Below are 20920 nucleotides of genomic sequence, written 5' to 3' on the forward strand. Positions count from 1 at the left end.
TAATCATCTATTGGTTCCCTTGGCAACCAGCCCCAACCCAATACCTACCTAAAAGCCCCAGGCTGACAGCTAGCTATTCATTAGCTTACAAAATGACACATTGTTTCAGAGATTCCAAGGGTTTTAGGAGCTCTGTGCCAGAAAATGGGATCAGAGACCAAATATGTATTTATTATGTCACATGTGTTTCATTACCATTCATTTTTAAATGTTTCTTAATTCAGACGTATTAGACGTATTATAAAATAGGAAAATGGGAGTGCATGACCTAACCCCTTAAATCCCTGAATAATGTCAAAGAAGGAATCCCTCTTGAGGTAGATTCCATGAGAACAAAGCAAAGGATCTAAGAAATACTGAAAGCTAAAATATCAGTTTCTTTCATGTGTTTAAATGTAGCTAAAGTCCATTATCAACCCTCATCCCTTGAAAGTGAAAGAAAAGAAAATGAATGAATGAAAGATGACAGGTTAGTGAGTCTAATTCATTTAAACTATTTTCTGGGAGTATCATCTTGTTCTAGATACCAATCAGGCATAGAATTTTATGAGATTTCTTTTACATTTGTTATTAAATAAAAGAATTTAAAACTATTTTATCAAATAATATCATAAGCTATTTATCTTAATTACAAAAACCTTATGTGGTTTCATCTTATAAATGTCACACTGTTTTTCTTGCAATTAAAAAAATTAAATATTAAGTGCTGGTTGTCAGACCAATTTGTTTTTAGCAGTTTATGCTATTCTATTAAATTAAGAACATAGATATGATTTGATCATGATAACTAATAAAATTTAAGAAATTCTTTCTACGTTTTCATGCATGAGTCTCATTTCATTATTCTCAAAAACAGAACACCAGAATGTCACACACACACATATACATACACACCCATGCACACACATACAGACATATATTTCAAAGAAATACCATGCTTTCTGTCATACTCCTTGCTTCACAAACAATTTACATTTTAGATATTTAAGTAGTTCGAATTAAATAATGAGAAGCAGAATATTGATTTCTTATCTTTTTTATAACTTACCATAAAATTGATAAATTTTTGTCATGTTTTGAGTAATACCCCTTGTAAAGATGCATTCTGTAAGATGGATATTTCGATATGCAATATAACGTATCTATTTGAATGGAGAAATCATCTCCCACTTTTTTCTGGCGGATACGATGGATGTGGCTAATGAGTTTAATAATGAGGACTGGCTTTGCCAGTTAGGTCACTCAGCAGACTTTTCCATGAATTGATCCGTAGGTCTGATTTTTGATAAAGAAAAATGTCTTAAGGCATGTAATATCTTAAGATATTTTTATAAAAATATTTTATTTGCAAAGGCATATAGAAATTAACAATATTTTGAATTTCCAAAACTTTTCAGAGTATATCTGTAGTTGAAAGAGTAATAAGCTCTATTTAATAGTGTTCGATTATTCCTTTTTTACATGATCTCTGTAGCTTTAATGATGAATGTTTGCATATTTATTTCTTTAAGTCACCCCTTAAAATTTATCTTTCAATAAATTTAGTTTTAATTCTTAGAATGCTTGCTTTATTTGTTAACCAAGTCACCACTGAGCACCTTCTTCGTGCCGGTTGTTATTATTTTTGGTAAATCCTTTTTGATTTTCCTCCCAGAATAGAAATACTTTTACAAGTCTAGGATTTCCAGTCATGAACTTTTAGCAAAATTGAAGGAGGGCTTGTCAAGTTCATAACTGATAAAATCATTAAAAAATTTTAATCACCACGTGTTTTGGCATATATTTGGAAATTTCGAATAATTGAATACCATTGCTATAACTAAACTTCTTCCAATCTTGTGTACTTACTTATGAGAAAAACTTTCACAGTTATTATACAAACAAAAAAATAACAGAATGGAATCTACTATTAGACCCATGTCCTTATAACAATTAAAGAAATATTTATGTATTTCATAAATATCCACAGATATATGAATCAGGAACAAGTCTTATTTATCTCGTTTAGAGATGTATTTACAAAAAAAAATGTACTTTCATATTTAGTACTTGTTTATCAAAATTCATAATAGACTTATAATGTTTTTATCAATTATGAATTACCAATAATTGCAATGTTATTTCAGTACATTTTTAAACATATCGACCTTTATGGTCATAGGCAATAGAAAAATAATTTAATTTATTATCTATATTTTTGGACCTTAAAAGAATGTCAAATGAGTAATAAAAACTTTGAAATATAAAACAAATTACTTTAGGATAAAATTCTGTAGGAAAACCATAATAAAAGTTTGATTTCAAACAGTAAAAAAATAATGAAAAATTACTGACTCTCATTGGAGAATTTCTTTTTTTCCCAATGAATGATGCTAAATTTGAAAATGTCATTTGTTATTAGATTCCTTTGGATATACTTAAAATACTATGTGTTATTACATCATTGGATTCAACTTAAAATATGTGAGGGGATCAATAGTTTTTCAAAATTACTTTTGAGATTTAGCAGCAAAATGTTCTAAGACCATTATCTTAGGATTCCCCTTCTAGGGAAATAGGTTCATATATGGGCAGCATTGGGGCCACACGGTGTCCTCGCCACAATGTAGTAAAGATGCTTTGAAACTGTGATGGGCCATGGTAGAAGTTCAAACATCTCAGAAAAAACCTTTGTCATACTAGCTGCCAGCACAGCTAACATCCTAATTTTCATGGCTCTTCCAATGAAACTCCAAGTTCCTGCAATTCAGGCTCCTGATATTAAGGAAAATTATGCAAAACTTTGTCCTTTTGTGTGATGCTGGGAATTCTTTAACAAGCCTGCTTGAGGTTCACCTGATGTTCTAGGGCAGTGCGGTCCAAAAGAACTTTCTGTGAAGATGGCAATGTTCTGTACCTGAGCTGTTCGATTTGCTAGCCACTAGCGTCTACTGAACATTTGCTAGAGCAACTAAGCAACATATAAATTTTTGATTTATATAAGCTTAATTAATTTAATTTTAGATTTAAATAGCCACATGCAACTTAGCTAACATACTGATAAAAAAAGCTCTAGCATAAGGTACCTTTGTTTGATTTACTATTTACTATTGATTAGGGCTCAGACTCTCCAAAGTTAAATGTTAACTTCTAAAAGACTGATAGGTTGCAAATGATTTCTGCCCTGTAGTTTTATTGCCTTGTAGTATATTAACCAGTTTTGTATTTAACTAACAATCTTATTTCAATATTTTTTTCACTGGTGATATGTCCTTTAGTCCAGTCTGTTGAAATCTCCTTTTAACCAGCCTTACCATCCTATTTCTGCCATTAACAGATTTCTGCTATGAATCGGCTCATGTCCCATATATATTTGTAAAAATGTATGCTTTTGAAGTTTTTGAAAATTGTACTCTGATGTTGCTTTCCATCTGACTTCATTTACTGTTTACTAAGTTCTTCTAGTCCTCAGATTTTGCTCCTGGATATGAACCGGAAGTATCTTTTAATCACTTAGCTCTGTTTGGAACCCAATTCCTGTTTGTATTTGAGAGAGGAAAGAATATGGATTTTAGAGTTAGATACAGTGGATTAAGATCCTAGCTCTACCACTTATAACATTGTGTGACCTAAAAAAAAGTTATAAAAATACTAGAAACTACCCAGTAAGGTCGCCGTTAGGAACAAATGGAACATTATAATAATAAGCGCAGCATTATACTGAGCAGTAGTCAGTGTTTGGTAAAAACTAGTGGCTTCACCTGTTTGAAACTTCTAGCCCTATCTCCTTTCTCCATATTTATTGACCTTTAGCCTTGCAGAGCTCTTCCACTCTGGAAGCTTTCTTCTGCCCCCACCCTATATTGTATAACGTTACTGAAACCACTGTTATGGGTTGAATTGTGGCCCCCTAAATTCATATGTTAAAGTCTTACTCCCCCCACCTTGGTACTTCAGAATGTGACTGTATTTGGAGATAGAGACTTTAAAAGGGTAATTAAATTAAAATAAGAGTGGTGTCATAAGAAGAGGATATTTGGACATAAGAAGAGGTACAGAGGAAGATCATGTGAGGACACAGGGAGAAGATGACCATCTACAAGCCAAGAAGAAGGGCCTCAGAAGAAACCAATCCTGCTGACACCTTGATCTAAAATTCCCAGCTTCCAGCAACCGAAATGTCCTACGATAGATGATTGGCTAAAGAAGCTGTGGTACATATATACAATGGAATATTACTCAGCCATAAGAAGACATGAAATACTGCCATTTGCAACAACATGGATGGACCTTGAAATAATCATACTAAGCAAAATAAGCCAGACGGAAAAGGTTGAAAATCACATGATATCACTTATATGTGGGATATAAACCTAAAAGCAACAGATGAACAGGACAAACAAACAGAGACTCATGGACATCGACAATGGACTAGTGGTTACCAGAGGGGATTAGGGAGGAGGAAAAATAGAATGTTAAAAAAATTAAAATTGAAATTAAAATTTTTTTTAAGAAAGAAGAAAGAAGAAACCATGAAATCTAATCATAGAAATGCAATAAAATTAATTATATGTTTGTAAAAAAATAAAATAAAATAAAATTCTCAGCTTCCAGAACTGTGAGAAGACAAATTTCTGTTGTTTAAGTCACCCAGTCTATGGTACTTTAGTACAACTGTCCTAGCAAGCTAATACAAACACTTAAAATTTAAACATCTATGATCTTAGTTAAAATGCAGAGGTGCCTTAAGAAGAAAAATACTTTAATCTTCTGTTAGTCATTAACACTTTAACATGAATGAAAGCCAAACATTAAAGTGAAAAAGTGGGGAGACTGGACTTAGGACTTTGGTATCTTAAATAGTTAGTGAGGAACTACCATTTGGTTAAGGGAAGGGTCAAAGAAAGAGAGAAGGCATGTGAGCACCAAATATACACTTGTGACAAATCTGGGCTGGCCCAGCATATCAACTTAACAACCAATGCATTTCTCTGAAAGATTATTATATCATTTAGCTATGGCTAAGTAACAACTATCCAAAATTGAGTAGCTTAAAACTAACATGTCTACAGGTTGGCTAGGTGGTTCTGGTGATCTGGGTTGGGCTCCTTTATGAGAACCTGGTCCACTAATCAGTCAGCTTGAGGCTGACTGATCTAGGATGGCTTTCAACTAGAAAATATAGCTCTTTCTTACAGTGTCTCATCCTTTCACAAGCTAGTTCAGGCTTGTTCTGGTGGTAGCCAGAATTTAAGAGTGAGAATGGAAGAGAGAAAACCTCTTGAGGCCTATACTCAGAAGTGGCACAAAATCACTCATTCTACTGGCCAAAGCCAAATCCAAGGCCATCCCAGAGTCACTGGGTGGGGAAATCTCTTGGTAGGAGGACTGACGAAGTCAACTTGGAAAGGAAGTAGATTTAGGAAGAGGCAGAGAATTTGAACAATTTTTGTAATATGTTAAATTATAAGCTTAGTGTATATTATATTTTGATGTTTCTGGAACTTTCGCATTTTACTTTTACATCGATGGCTTCTCAAGATATCTTTACATATCCTCAGAGCAAACTGTGCATCAAAAGATGTAAAATGTGGAAAATAAACAATTACATGGGTTGAATTCTCATTTTCTTCGATGTTCACTTAATGTAAACAATATTTTAGGTATAAAAAAATCACAGGAGGCAATTTCTCTTCTCAGGGCTCTTATAATATTTACAAATTGACCATCCAGATCTCCAATATACCCTCTCTACAGGGAATATGTCAGTATTCGTGCATTACTTTATCCTAAATGCTGTACATTTTACTATTGTCTCCCATCATTGTCTCTCCTTCTTCCATTCTTTTTCAGGACACTATATCTAACTCTTCCCTTTAAATAGCACACTCACATCTTCTCTGAGATTTTGCACCTTTTGTTACTTAATGATCACAAGGTGTTACACAAAGCAATCAGCAGTTACAAAATAAAAGGTACAAATATTCAAAATCAGAAAATTTCAAAATTCATATAACTATTTTTAAATTATATGATTTCACCCCTGCAAACAAATAAAAAACTCAGCTAAAAATACTAATGCTTATTGAGAAAACTCAGTAAAATGAATAGATACATAATAAGCATAAAGTGTGTGTGTGTGTGTGTGTGTGTGTGTGTGTGTGATTATTGTTATTGTGTTGAAATCCACTTCTAGTTGAATATACCTCTCCATTAAATTTCATAGACATTGGAAATAATTATTTATCTACTTAATCAACACTACTTATTATTCAATTATTATATTTCATTATTTAATTTTGACATCTCAATGCATCCTAGACTATGAAAATTTAGTTGAATGTCTTGTTGCACATGTGGTCTTCTGAATTTTTCCTTATATTGCTTATTTATTTGTCTTAAGACTGACAGGCCACATATACAATTCATGACTGTTATAGTTTTGATATAAAATGACACTTTTATTCTATAATCTAACCATTAATTCTACATTCCAGATATTAAAATTCCATTGTTTTTGTTGGCTTTTGTCAATATATATTTATCCACTTATTTGCATCCATTAATACAAGGGTGCTTCAAAATTATCATTCATAGTAAATATCTTAATTTTTAGATTAAAAGGGAAAAATCACCTCAATAGATACAAATTTTGATAAAATATAATACCCATTCCTTCTCTCTCTCTCTCCCTCTCTCTCTCTCTCTCACACACACACACACACATACACACACACAACTATTAGTCAGCCACAAGTAGAACAATTTGCCCTAATTTGATAAAGAGTACTTCCAGAAATATATAATAATCATTACATACTAGCTGTGAACACTTCAAAATTTATTCAGGAGAATAAATTCTTTGAGCCTTATTGTCCATTTATAAACCTATAGTTTTATAAAGTTTCATCTAGCTTTCCAATGATCTCACAACAGATGAAAGAGGGAGTGACCCCTGACTCTAGTTCTAAAAGCAAGGCCTGAGTGGAGGGTAGGTGGGATGGGTTTAAAGGCAAAGGAGCTCAAAGGGAAACATCTGTGGCTGGAACCCCTTAGGATTGATCTCATTTTCCTTTCAAGCCCAGATGGCTTCCACTCTCATGCAAATGAAGGGGATAAGCTAGACAGTTCTGTAGACTTTGTAAATATCCCTTTGCTAGGACTAGAGAGGATCCAACTTCTGACCCTGGATCCCTGCTCCAGCAACTATTCTATTAGGATCCCCCAACCTCATCCCAAGTCTTCTCCATCTGCATCCTTCATCCCATCCTTGATTCCAAGCCCTCTAATTTAGCTGCTGCTCAGAGTTGCAATTATAATTGGTAGGGCAGTTGCTATATTGAGCAGAGTGGGATTGAGCATTTCTGGGCTGAAACTCTGTTCCATTGAGAAATTTAGAATATTAATGTGCAAGGGTAAAGTACTGCAGGGTTTCACAAACCTTAATTATAGTTTAAAATTTTTTTAATGAGAAAGCTGCATAAGTGTTACAAGCTAGTGGGAGCTTTCCGGGTTATTTGGTGATGAGTAATTGCTAAATGATTTGACCCAAGTAAATATGAAGTACGAGAGATAAGGAGAAGGAAGGGAAGAAGAGACAGTGTGAAATTTCATGCCAGCATTGTCAACCAGTAAAGACTACACTTGAATTCAAAGAGGAAATGAGACTTTGATACTTTGGGGAGAGAAAAAGAGGATTTAGCTGGGAAGGAGGGCAGAATGAATCATCCTTCAATGGACATCTATTGAAAAAGCCCACAGATTCAAACTAGGAAGGAAAGGAAAAACCTGTTAGGACCTGAAGATGAGGTCCATGAGACAAAGCCCAAGAGTGCATACAGGAAATCAGAGAATGGCCTAGCACTAACCCTCTTCACTAGAGCAAAAAGTTGCACTTACTATTGGTAAAGCTCTGCAGCAGGAGTCTGCAAACTGTACAGGACCAAATAGTAAATATTTTCAGTTTTGCAGGACATACGGTCTCTGTTACAACTGCTCAACTCTATCCTTGTAGCATGAAAGCAGCCATAGCAATACATAAATAAAGGGGCATAGATGAAGTTCAATAAAACTTTACTTACAAAAATAGGTGATGGGCCCACAGGCTGTAGTTTGCCAACCCCTAATCTAGAAGAAAGTTATTTTACAGTCATGGAAGAATAAGAAACAGAACTCAGGAGACCCCTGAAATTGAAGACTACAGTGAATTAAATGCTTAAAGATAATTACCCAAGAGAAAAAATACAAGACCTCTAGAAAATGCAGATATCAGGCTAAGAAGTACTTGAAAGGTCACTTGACCTATTGGAAGAGGCTATGTGAACTAAGAGACGACAAATACAAAATCAAATTCAGAAGAGCCAGTATGTTTCAGGTGTAGAAAATGTAGTTTTTTCAGTCAAGGTAGGACTGAAACAACTTCTGAGATGCTACAAGCTATGTTCCCTGGAGACTGTGGTCCAGACCTGATTTTCATGAAGGGTCTCATGAGTCAATAATTAATAGTATTGAGAAATTATTCATTGGCCATTTTCTTTAGAAGAATGTTCCTTTCTGTGAAGAGATAACAATAACAAATGATAGTACAACAAATTTATAGAATTTTGAAAATACCTTTAAATAAAAGTTGTTAAATATGAACAGAAAATTAAAGTGGCAAAGATATTTTGTGTGTGGGGGGGGGTGGAAATCAAGATACAAAATAAATATCTCTCTAAAGAAGAGAGTACATAAATGTTCCAATCCGAACCTTTAAAAATTGAACCAAATGATAAATGAAATGCTGGTAGAACATGTACTTGTTTGGGGAAACTTAGGAAGCATAAAACACAAAAGCAAATGAATAAGGGAAACAAAATTAACCAAACAGAGAATAAGGTACTAGCAGGCAAGATGTCTATGGAAATATTACAAATATTTTCAAGGAGTTCTATAAAATTTTCAATTTAAAAAAATCTTAATGAAGCTAAACTCATCAAACAAATGAAATCTGATTTCTAGCAGGTTCAAGAGAAAAAAATAATCAAGAGCTGAGATGAACATAGAGCAGTTTCAGGAAGCAGAAAAGTAAAATGAGGGGAACATTTAACTTGAGAACTAATAAAGTCACAGTTTAATATAAAATTCAGAAAGATCTCAAGGAAACTGTTTACAAAAAAAAGAAAAAAAATGAAGTTTTGAATAATTGCATTGGGCAGCTGAAATAACTGGCAAATCACCAGAGTGAGAAGATAAAATAAATCAGGAATGACAGATGATATATAGCTCCTGGATATAATCTTTGTTAACAATAGCTGGAAAAGATTGAGGCCATTTCCCATCCAAACTGAGTGATGAGGTGTCAACCAGGCATGAGCTACAAGAACAAATAAAGAACATGAGATTTGTTCTCTGCATTCAGCAAAGCTCTACTGGAAAATGAATGCAAAACCTTGCAGCACAATGTAGGGATTCTGAAAGCACATAAAGATAGGGCTCTGTTTTTTTTTTAAAAAAAAAAAAAACCTGACTCAGGAAGAGAATAAGCGGAGAAAGAAAGAGCAAAAGCAATCAGCAGCAGCTCTTCCCCTTTGGTGTTGGCATGCCACTGAAGATCCTGGTGTTGCCATGGCCATCACCCCATCTGATGTTACCCGTATTTTAAGAAAAAGCCGTACCCAAAGTCTCGCTTCTGCTGAGGTGTCCCTGATGCCAACATACGCATCTTTGACCTGGGGCGGAAGAAGGCAAAAGTGGATGAGTTCACACTCTGTGGCCACGCGGTATCAGATGAACATGAACATTTCTCTTCCTGAAGCCCTGGAGGTTGTCCCTATTTGTTCCAACAAGTAGGTGAAAAGCTGTGGTGAAGATGGCTTCCACTTTATCCACATCAACAAGGTTTTGTCCTTTGCTGGTGCTGACAGCCTCCGGACAAGTATGCGGGATGCCTTTGGAAAGCCCCAGGGCACAGTAATCAGGGTCCACATTGGCCAAGTAATCATGTCCACCTACACCATGCTACAGAATAAAGAGCATGTGATTGAGGCTCTATGCAGGGCCAAGTTCAAGTTCCCTGGCCACCAGAGGATCCACATCTCCAAGAAGCAGGGCTTTACTAAGTTTAATGAAGATGAGTTTGAAGACACGGTAGCTGAAAAGTGGCTCATGGCAGATAGCTGTGTAGTCAAATTTGTCCCTAATCAAGGCTCCCAGGATAAATGACAAGCCCTGCACTTGTGAAAGCCTTGGTGCTGTCCCCTCCCTACACAACCAATAAATCCTACTTTCTATCAAAAAAAAAAGCAATCAACAGCAGAGGTGAAAATTTACAGTCTGAGAATTCAAGAAATGGGAGGAGAATTCTTGAAAATAGAAATATCCATATGCAATTCATGATAAGGCCCATCACTACTGAAGGTCAAAATGTATACCACTATATAAAATGTACAATGCTTTCAAAACCAAAGACTCTAAAACCAAATCCAAGAAGACTTGATCCTGAAACAGTCCAACAGAAATTTTCTCGATCACCAGGCAAACTACATCATGCAGTAGAATCACCTAGAAGGCTTATTGAAACGAAGATGGCTGGGCCCAATCTCTGAGTTTCTGGTTCATAGATCTAGAATGACACCTGAAAATTTGCATTTTAACAGTTCTCTGGTTATGATAATGCCACTGGTCTGAGGATCAAAGTTTGAGAGCCACTGCTATTAACCAATCCTGGCTGCATATTAGAATTGCCTTCAGTCCTTGTAAACCTATTCAATCAGAATCTCTAGGTATGGGGCTCAGGCACTGATATTTTTTGAAGCATCTCAGATGATTCCAACAATCAAGAACCACTGCAGTTAGTCAAGGTGGTTCTTTCAACCATTTCACTGAAATTGGCAACATATTACCTCTCATCCCTACTGACGGCTTTTCACATTTGATGTTTTCTTTTCTCTTAACAGGAGAGATTTGTCCAGAAATGAACAAGTCCAATGCATGGGCCAATACCCAGTCTCAGGGAGTCCTCTGATTTATCAGTGAGTAGTAACTGCCCCTGTCTGGATTCTGATGAAGCTTCATTGAGAAACTCAAGGAGTTACTTTGATGATAAATCCTGGGTTTAGTTCTAGTGCTAGAAGCTGCCACCTCCCCTTCTATCCTCCTACCTTTACAGCATGATCTCACCAACAGGAGGATGCCCACCACCCTCTGGTCAATTTGGCACTCTACCTACTTGAAGCCTGGGGAACTCAACTCTTTCCACTCTTCCTTCCACCTCTGGTTTTTGCTGTACATTACTTTCTAGACATAAATAAATTACTTTAGCTTTTACCCAGAATAAAGAACTTGACTTCTGACTCTGTGAAGATAAATGTGAACACCAAAGTTTCACATTTGTTTCACTTGGTTCAAGAAAGAGCATCGTATCTGGTCTCAGATCAACACCTCTACCTTTATCCCCAAACCAAATCCAAGTGTTCTTCTAGTTTTGCAAGATTTTTTTCATCTTCAAGGTGTTAGCACCTCACCCCATATGCACAAGCATGTACCTAGGTGTGTGTGTATATGCATACCCATCTGCTCACAGCAAGGAAAAGAAAGCCATAGGCTTCTCTCAGGTTTTCAGTGTAAGACAATGAATGTACTATTTAAACATTTAACTCGATTCAAAATCCTATATTTTTCACTTTTATTGAGGTAAAATTATGGACAAGAGTAATCACAACTCTTAAGTATAAAAATTGATGAGTTTTGACAAAATAGAACCAAATAGAACATTTGCATCATCTTAGAAAGTTCTCTTATGTCTTCTCACAGTCAGTCCTAAAGGCAACCACTGTTCTGATCTCTATCACCTCCTAGCCTTGCCCATTCTTGAACTTCATATAAATGAAATCACACACTTTGTCCTCAGTTGCGTCTATCTATTTTTGCTCAGCATGACTGTGAGATTCATCCACACTGTTATGTCTCACAGTTTATTCTTTTTTTTAAATAAATGTATTTATTTAAATTAGTTTCAAGTATACAGTACATTGGTTAGACATCTATAATGTTCATAAAACAATCCCCCCAATTGCTCCCCGCCTCCCCTGACCCTCCACTTAGCCAACGTATTAATGCTAACTGCATTCCCTCTTCCATGCTCCCCGTGCCAAATTATCAACTACTAACTTGTACTTCTTTAACCCTTCACCCCATTCTCCCTGCCTCCCAAACCCCCTCCCCTCTGTCTGTCATCAAATTGTCCACTATATTTGTGAATCTGTTTTTGATTAGCTTGTTCTTTTTGTTCCTTAAATACCTCGCAGTTTATTCTTTTGTGTTCCTGAGTAACATTGCATTATTTGAATACAAAACGAAATTACTTTAATCCATTTTCATGTTGATGGATATTTAGGTTATTTTCAGGTTTTGGCCATTCTCAATAAAGTTCTACAAAGATTCTTGAACAAGTCTTTTTGTAGACATACATTTTCATTTCTCTGGGGTGCATTTTCTCCCAGAAGGGCAATTACTGTATCATAACTATAAATGTTTAACTTTATAAAAGACATTTTCCAGAGTTGATTGTACCATTTTACACTCCAAACAGCAATGTATGAGAGTTTTGTAGCTCTACATCCTCAACAAAATTTGGTTCCGACAGTCTTTTTCATTTTAACCATTCTGGTGGGTTCATAGTAGTAATGTTTACTATTTTTGCAGAATATTTTCAATGGATGCTGACCTGAAATTGTCCATATTTGAGCCATCATTTAATACTGAGGTTTGTATTTAATTTTTTTAAAGTTTACCACCAATGGAAATCATCTTTTGAACTATGGTCTCCTTTTATAATGTGGCCTGACTAATTTTATTTTTAATTATTTGGATCATGTAACTTTAAATTATTTACAATATTATGGAAATAAAGAAATGCCTTTTAAATAAAAATAATTTAAATTGAATTAATTAATCGATTGGTCAACTAATTTAATTACTAGAAAAAAAGATGGGCTATTAAAACAAAATGAAATGTAACTTCTTCATTAGACTAATACTTAAATTGCTTCCATTTGTTTTTGCAATATATGTTTTGATTTTATTCTATTATTGTGTTTTTATTAACTTTTTGTAGTGATATAAATTTAAAAACTTTTTTTCATAGGTGTCTTGTGTTAAATAATTGCTCAAAATATTGGAGAAAAAATGGTATCTATAGCAGTGATTCTCAAACTTCAATTGATATGAGAACTTAGTAAAAATACAAGGGCCCAGGCACCCTTTCCTGTTTCAAAAAAGTTGGTCATGTTTGCTCTTTATTAGTTTTCCAGGTGACTCTGAGACACACCAAAATTTAATAACCACTGCTCTATAGCATATCCTAGCATGAAATAAAACGACTTAATTACAGTGCAGTTGTCAGCAATGACCAACAGATGGCTCACTTGATCATGACACTGTTTAGCAAAACAGGAATTTATCTGCATATCAAGGCATTTTCCACAGAAATAAGTAGTACATAGAAATAAAGACTACAGTTATATCTGAAGAATAATGCAAATGTTCTTTTCTCCTTATTGTCTTTGAATGTGTGACTCCTAATGAGTCTTTTAGACAAATATGTAGAAACTTCCATTCTTGAATGTAAAAAATTGTTCTTTCGACTTTATGTTAGGCTGTATGCCTTCTTAAGAAAAATTCAGTTCTGTCAAGTAAAATGCTCCATACATTCTATAGTACTGACTTCACCAAAAGGTCAGGAAGTGATTCATTCTGCTGTGGTTTGGGCTCACTAGGGTAGATAGCCTTAAAGGTTCACAGAGGGGATTACTTCAAAGAGTAAGAGCCTGCCTCTTAGGCCTGAGTTTAATTACAGCTAATCAATTGCAGTGATTCTGGCTGTAAAGTTGGCTTACTTTGAGTTTATTGAAAAAGAACTATTTGGAGTCATACAGAATGTTCTTTCTGGATGACAGCTAGGCAGGCATTACTACCTCACTCAAATGCCCCCAGCCAAGGTGACATGTTCCAAAGCAGGCAATGATTTCCCAGATAAAGTTTAAATGCCCAATTCAGCTTGGAATTGTCCCACAATCTCAAAATTTCCAAATAAAGGTCTCTAAAGCCTGGAGAATAAACTTTATTTATTCACTGATCACTGGTAAACATTTATTCAATGCCTACTCTGTGCCAGATAATGAATAAGGCCTGAAAATTAAGACACAAAAGATATAATTTAGACTTGGAGACAGATAAGTGGTCGACTTGCTATAGTGATACTCATCACATCTGTAATTGATGGTTAGATGGCTATTGTTTTCACTGCCACACCCTCGTTGCCCAGCACAATGCCCAACATCTACTTAATATTTTCTCTATTATGTAGCTAATATGCTGACACAAGTTATCTCAGGTCACTAAGAGAGCACAGTGGACAGTTACATAACTTAAATGAGGGAGAAAGACCTTTGGAGAACTTTCTTTGGTTGAGTACATTTACAGAGTAATCTGTACATTTGGGATTTTACACTGAAACTGACATGATCTTGCCCAACTTCCCTCACCACTCACTTCTATGCTACAGGCAATTTACTGAGAGAACCTAAAGATCACCACCTGAGGATTTTTTTCTGGCCTTGGAACACACCCAACTGCTGCCAGAGCTTCCCCCACGAGCAGCCTTCGATCCATGACTTCCAAGAGTTGGCGAACAAATGCCCCAGCTTTTTTACTTTACGTACAGATGAGATAACTCTGAAGTTGTTCTACACTGTCTCTTAGATTTCTTCAGTGGAATATAGTTTCTCTAATTGCCCACAGTGCTAACTGGCTTGATAACACAACTTTTACTGGATTCTTCCCATCGTCTGTCTCACTTTCCTTTTCCCTGTTGGTGGTTCCTGGCATCAACTCTCACGTAAAACACTCACACTCAAGTAAGTCCTTGTCTCAATGTCTGCTTCTGGCTGAACTCAACCCCAGGATAAACATGGGCCATCCACGTTCACATGGGTGAGAGGTAAGGAAAAGTGTTGGCGACATGTGCCCAAACATGGAAGCATGAGGGAACTTGAGACTGTGAATAGTTAACAATTGATAGAACATAGAGTACAAGGGCTGGAAGTGATAAGGGATCCTGTGAGCTAATCTAAAAAACAAACAAACAAACAAACAAACAAAAAACTGCATTTTATTTTGAAGGCAGTGGGGATCCACTAAAATATTTTTAAAAGGAGAGAAAGGGAATTAGTTATGACCTAGCTGTAAGATACGGGTAAGTGTAGATGCGGTTTAAGAGTGAATGAAATAACCCATGCCAAGGGGATACCACTTTTAAAATCTGGTAAAAATTACAAACTCCACCATATAAAAATTCACATTAGCACATACATGCAATTTTATAAAAGAGTTTGCAGGTGTTCACTGACCCCCTTTCAAGCACAGCCATGGATATCTTCAAGGTTTCTAGAAAAGTGGTTAGGAACTCCAAGCATTGAATGAGAAGACAGTTAAGGAACTGAATTAAACCTTGGTAACAATAACATTTAAGTATAGATGGGAATAAAGAAGGTAGAATAAGAAGCTGTCACTGCAACAGAAAGACTCAAAACAGAGTTCTGGTGGGGGGAGGGAAGATGCTCTTGTTCATCTACTTTTGATTAGTAGTTGACAGAGAGTACCACTCTCTAGTTATTTTTTGTTGTCATTCACTCAAAAAGGAGAAAGTGGTTATCATCAATCAGAAAATACTCCATGGCAAAGGATGAAGGCTCCCAGGTGAAATACAGTTAATAAATGTATCACTTGGTTCTAACAGAGTTAGTTGCTTAGTATTCCTTAAGTTAGTTTTTAACATTAAAAAATAAGGAAATTTCTATATTTTCTTGAGAAAAAAATATTCAAAACATCTAGGTCAGCATTCTCAACCAGTTTCTACTCTTTAGTAGTTGTACCTGTAGGATATTGTATGGGCTCTCCAATTGGCCACAACTCTTTTACTCATTTACATTATTGGCCTGGCTCCTATAAACTTTTTAATCTTTTGAATCTTAGGATTCTAACAGTGAAAAGTTATATCTCAATACTCACCTTCACTGTTCATTTAGTCATCCAGTTTTTCATTAGCATTTATTGACTACCTGCTCTTTGCTAGGAACAGAAAGACATGCTTAAAACAGAAAGCCAAACATGACTGTTCTTACTCCAAGCTATTTATAGCATAGCCAACAGAAGCCCCACCCCCCCAAAAAAAAAAGAAGAAGTAGAAGAATTCTGGTTGTCAGTTATACAACTCCAAGAGGGTCCCAAGGCACTGTCTTTGAATTATTGTGCTTTGATCACAAACTTCAGAGATCAATTCTCTCCTGATAAGCTATTACTCATTCACAGGTTGGTTAAAATATTCAAGGGATAATGCAATCATTCATATCTTTCAGGGCTGAAAGAAGAGCTTGAGTACTAAAGGAAAATGAAGAGAGAATTGTGAGAGAATACTACAAAAGAAGGCAAGCAGGACTTTTCTTGGATGCAAAAGAGCAAGGGGAATGTGGCAGATACTTTTGCGTCACTGGTATACCCATTGGCTAATCCACCATAATAGCTCACAGCTGCATAGAATTACCATCAGGCAATGGGAGCTGCCTTCTACAGTAGATTACAAATCTCCCTTCTGGGGTAGAAAAACATCCTACAGCCAGCAATTGACACATAGAGTGGTACAAAAGACCAGATGAGAATGGTACAACTCATGCTCCAGAACTCCCTGTGGGATCATACCGAGGTCAGACTCCAGGTGAGACCATGTCCTTGCTTACTTTTTTCCAGTGTTCTAAACTGGTTCCCCACTCTTAACTCCTGAGAACTTTTCCTCAGTCACCTACTTCTGAATCCCTGTCTCAGGCTCTGCTTCCAGGGAATTCAGACCAATGTAAAACACAAAGACCAATAAAACATGTATTACTAATTTCTCATTAACAGAGAATAGCAATGTAACAGCCTCCTGGGGTGCAATCAGATTTTGCAAAACCAGATCAAAATAAAATGATATAGTAATAGCATTTCATGGTTTATATACCACAATTAAATTCAAAATTTGACTTGTAGTTCTCTTTAGAGATAATAGTATACTGTCCTAGATGTATGTACATTTCCACATTAGAGAGAAGCTATTAACTTTAATTCCAGTAGTAAATATTACCACTCACTATAGGTTTCTGAGGGGTTCATGTGAATGATAATTGACAGGGAGGTTGATTTCTGTTGGTCTGTGCTAGAGAGATAGATTTCAGCCCTAGGGCAAAGCCAAAGACTCATAACTCTAGACTTCTCATTTCTAGAAAATGATTGGTCTGCATATCATCTGGATTTTCATTTATCCAATAAATAGGGAAAATGAAATCAAACAGAAAAGGCTGCATGATCATGCCTTTAAACATTGAGAAGTCTCCCTGCCCTTGTGTAAAAACTTTAGCAGTAGCCTCATGATCTTTACTGCTTCCAAATTTTGTTTCCCTTTCTACCTTTACTTAATTTTCAGATCACATAACATTGGGAGCAGCTTGCATTTTAAGAAGACTGAGAAGAATTAGGGTTGGACATTTAAGAATATCAATCTTTTGACCAAATAAATATTAGGATTATCTTTCTTATTCCGGCTCCCACTTTAGATAACTTGCACATTTGGGGTAAACGCCCACACTCCCATGCACTCTCAACTTGCTCGTCATGTATTCCCATTCTCTTCTCCAAGTTGATTTAAAAAGGTAAAATACCATTTAAGGAAAGAAGTCATTGAACTCCTCATGGAACACACCACATTCACAGCAGAAGCAAAAAAAAAATAGAAAAAGCAAAGCAGTTATTATCCAGTTGGGATTGCTGGACATGAAATGCTCAGGCAAATCCACAGAAGGTTTTTCAAGTTATCAAGAAAAATGTAGAAGCTTTTCAGAAATTCAGCAATCTTTGTCACCAGGATATATATTCTTTTCCAAACTAAAAACATATGTTGACAGCCCTAGCTAGAAAACAAAAGTTCCTTGATTTCCGCTCTTACCTGTTTCAGGTAACTCCCCCAATCCTGGCAACGCTGACTCCCTAACTCCATTTTAATTTTCTCCACCAAATATATCACTACCCGACTTAATGGTTTATTATTTGTCTTCTCTCCATGCCCACCCCCGACACACAAAGAATATAAACACCATAATATCAAGAATATTGTCTATTTGGTTTACTTTTCTGTTCCTAGCAACTAACTGGTTCCTAGTTTACAATAGGTGTTTAATAAATATTTGCCAAATTAATGCACAAACGATAATGGCAACTTCACATGTATGAATTGCAAATGAGAAAAATGTAGAGTGCAGAAACATCAATAAATAAAATAAGGACTTTAAAAATATTTTTAATACTCAAGAAATATCTTTACCACATTTTCTAATTATTTAGGGGAGCTACCAATATATTCTGCATTCTATCTGCTAGATCTGCAAGGAAATCCTGGAAAGGGTTATCTTAATACAGAAAATATATAGATATTTTCCCCTCGTTATTAAAGAATTCGTTTTTGCAACCAAAGTAAGCACAATATATGATGTGCATATAACATGATTAGACACTGAGGGTATGAAGAAAATACTAAATTGCTTGGGACTGAATCTCAGTAATGTCTTTTATCAACTGTGAGATGTGCTTCTTAGTATAAAGCCAGAATGAGAATGAGAGAAAACACAAAATGGCTAGACTAGTATGTTAATTTTTCATGTGACTAAAGTCTGCAACTAGTAGTTCTATGCTAGAAGTACCACTTCAAGGTCATCAAGGACCCAGGTTCTTACTATTTTTTGGCTCTACCATGCTAGCACGTAGCTTTTGTCTCCAAGATCACCTTGTGGTCCAAGATGGCTACCATTGAAGGATTGTCAAGGCCTACGTTAGGAAGAAAGTCAGAAGTGTGACAAGTGCTTATCTCAAAAAAAATGCTTCTCCCCTCATAGGTTTAGCAACCTTTATGCATCTTCAAGTTCTATACCACACTTACGCTTACATCTCACAGGCTATGCCCTAGTCACATGCATACCTAGCTTTAAAAGAGATGAAAAAAGCAATTGTTTAGTAACTGCACTGCTTCCCAGAATAGAATTTGGGTTGTACTGCAAGACGAGAAATGGAGAATAGATATTGGGTGGCAACTTGCAGCCTTTGATATGCCTCAGGTAAATTCTTTATCCTCTTCGAGACTCAGTTTTCTCATCTATGAAATAGCATAATGGAGTTGTCAAGAATGCTGCATGAAATAATATATATAAAGCCTATAGTACAATACCTGACAATTAGTAAATGTTTGATTATTAATTGAGGTAGTTGTTATTGCTAGTATTACTGTCCTTGACCTCCAAGAGTGTAACATTTTCTTGGGAAAATGAGTCAGTCTTGGGAAATATGTAAATGATAATGAAATTCAGTAGAGAATTATATATTTAAATAAATAGGGCAGATGAATATTACAGATATGAGCAGGGAGCACAGGGTTGGGTAGGACTTAGGCTGTGCCCTGTGAAGTAGGAGGGTCATAAAAGAAAGAAAAATTAGATGCCTTGAAATTTCTTCAAAAGCATTCTTCCAAAATGCTTTTTAGTACTTGTATAGTAGTCTTCTTTTATCTGCAGGGAATAGGTTCCAAGAACCAGTGGATGCCTAAAACCATAGATAGTACTGAATCCTATATATACTGTTTATACATACATACATTTATCGCTTCTCTTTAGTGTATCCAAATTGCTAGCATCACTAGTTTTGTGCTTTGGGGCCATTATTAACTAAAATAAGTGTTACTTGAACCAAGCAGTGTGATATCACAACAGTCGATCTGATAACTGAGGTGGCGACTAAGTGACTAATGGGAAGGAGCATATACAGCATGGATATACTAGAAAAGGGGATGATTCACATCCTGGGCAGGATGAAGCAGGACAGCCTGATATTTTATCTCCTACTTAGAACACTGCACAACTTAAAACTTACGAATTGTTTATTTCTGGAATTTCCATTTAACATTTTCAGACTCATTGACTGCTGGAAATTGAAACTGTGGAAAATGAAACTGCGGATAAAGAGGCCTACTGTAATTCAGTTTGCCAAAGACAATTAATTAACATACTGCCTTTATTGGGACTCATATCTCATTTTAAGCCAGCTACCAGCCATTTTGTTGTGGGCAGAGAGGAAAGTGTTGTTTTGCTACATGGATTTTTCTCTGATTTATTCCACTCTCTAGAAGGAAGAAAAGAGACAGTGAAGGAGATTCACCCAAATGAGGAATTTCTTTATGGAAGGGAGCCATGGGAATAATTCCTCTAATTAAGAACCCATAATAAACAGCTGTGAGAGTCTTACTCTGATAAATGATCTTGATCTATCTAGGGCTAGACCAGTGTTACTCATGTGGTTCATGGACCAGCAGCATCAGCATCACCTGATAGGTTCTCAGAAATGCAGATTCTCAGGCTCTACTCCAGGCCTGCCAAATCAGAATCTGCATTTTATCAGGATCCCCTGGTGGTTCATATGATCTCAGCTTGAGAATCACTGGTATACAACACACTCCTGCTCTCAAGAAGCTCATTTTTTGAGAGAAATAAAGCATAAACCCATTAAAATGAACAAAACAGTGAATCCATGGAACATTGCAAGTAATTCCAGAATAACACAGGACTTGATGGTTAACCTATCTGAACATTAAAACTGCATGCCAACCTGAGAGAATTTCATAAAGAACAGCTATTTTTTTAATGTAATATCCCTACTTTTTCTGAGAACTGCACCATCTCTTTCTGGCAACTTCTGGTGTTTGCTCCATCCACATTGTCCTCATATTCTAATCAAAGAAAGTCTTTTGTCCTAAGTAAGTTAGCCCCCCAGCCCTGTTCATGAGCACAGATAGGTTGCTTACACTCCCTGGGGGGAGCCTGTCTTTTGA

The 20920-nt window shown here is 35.9% G+C and overlaps 1 pseudogene; it reads left to right on the forward strand.

Annotated features, from left to right (window-relative positions):
• LOC120611971 (60S ribosomal protein L10-like) overlaps positions 1-10200 on the forward strand; it is a 54724-nt pseudogene extending 44524 nt beyond the window's left edge.
• Positions 10201-20920: the final 10720 nt, after the last annotated feature.

The sequence above is a fragment of the Pteropus medius genome, unplaced genomic scaffold, assembly GCF_902729225.1.
Source record: "Pteropus medius unplaced genomic scaffold, Ma_sr-lr_union100, whole genome shotgun sequence".
Taxonomy (NCBI): domain Eukaryota; kingdom Metazoa; phylum Chordata; class Mammalia; order Chiroptera; family Pteropodidae; genus Pteropus; species Pteropus medius.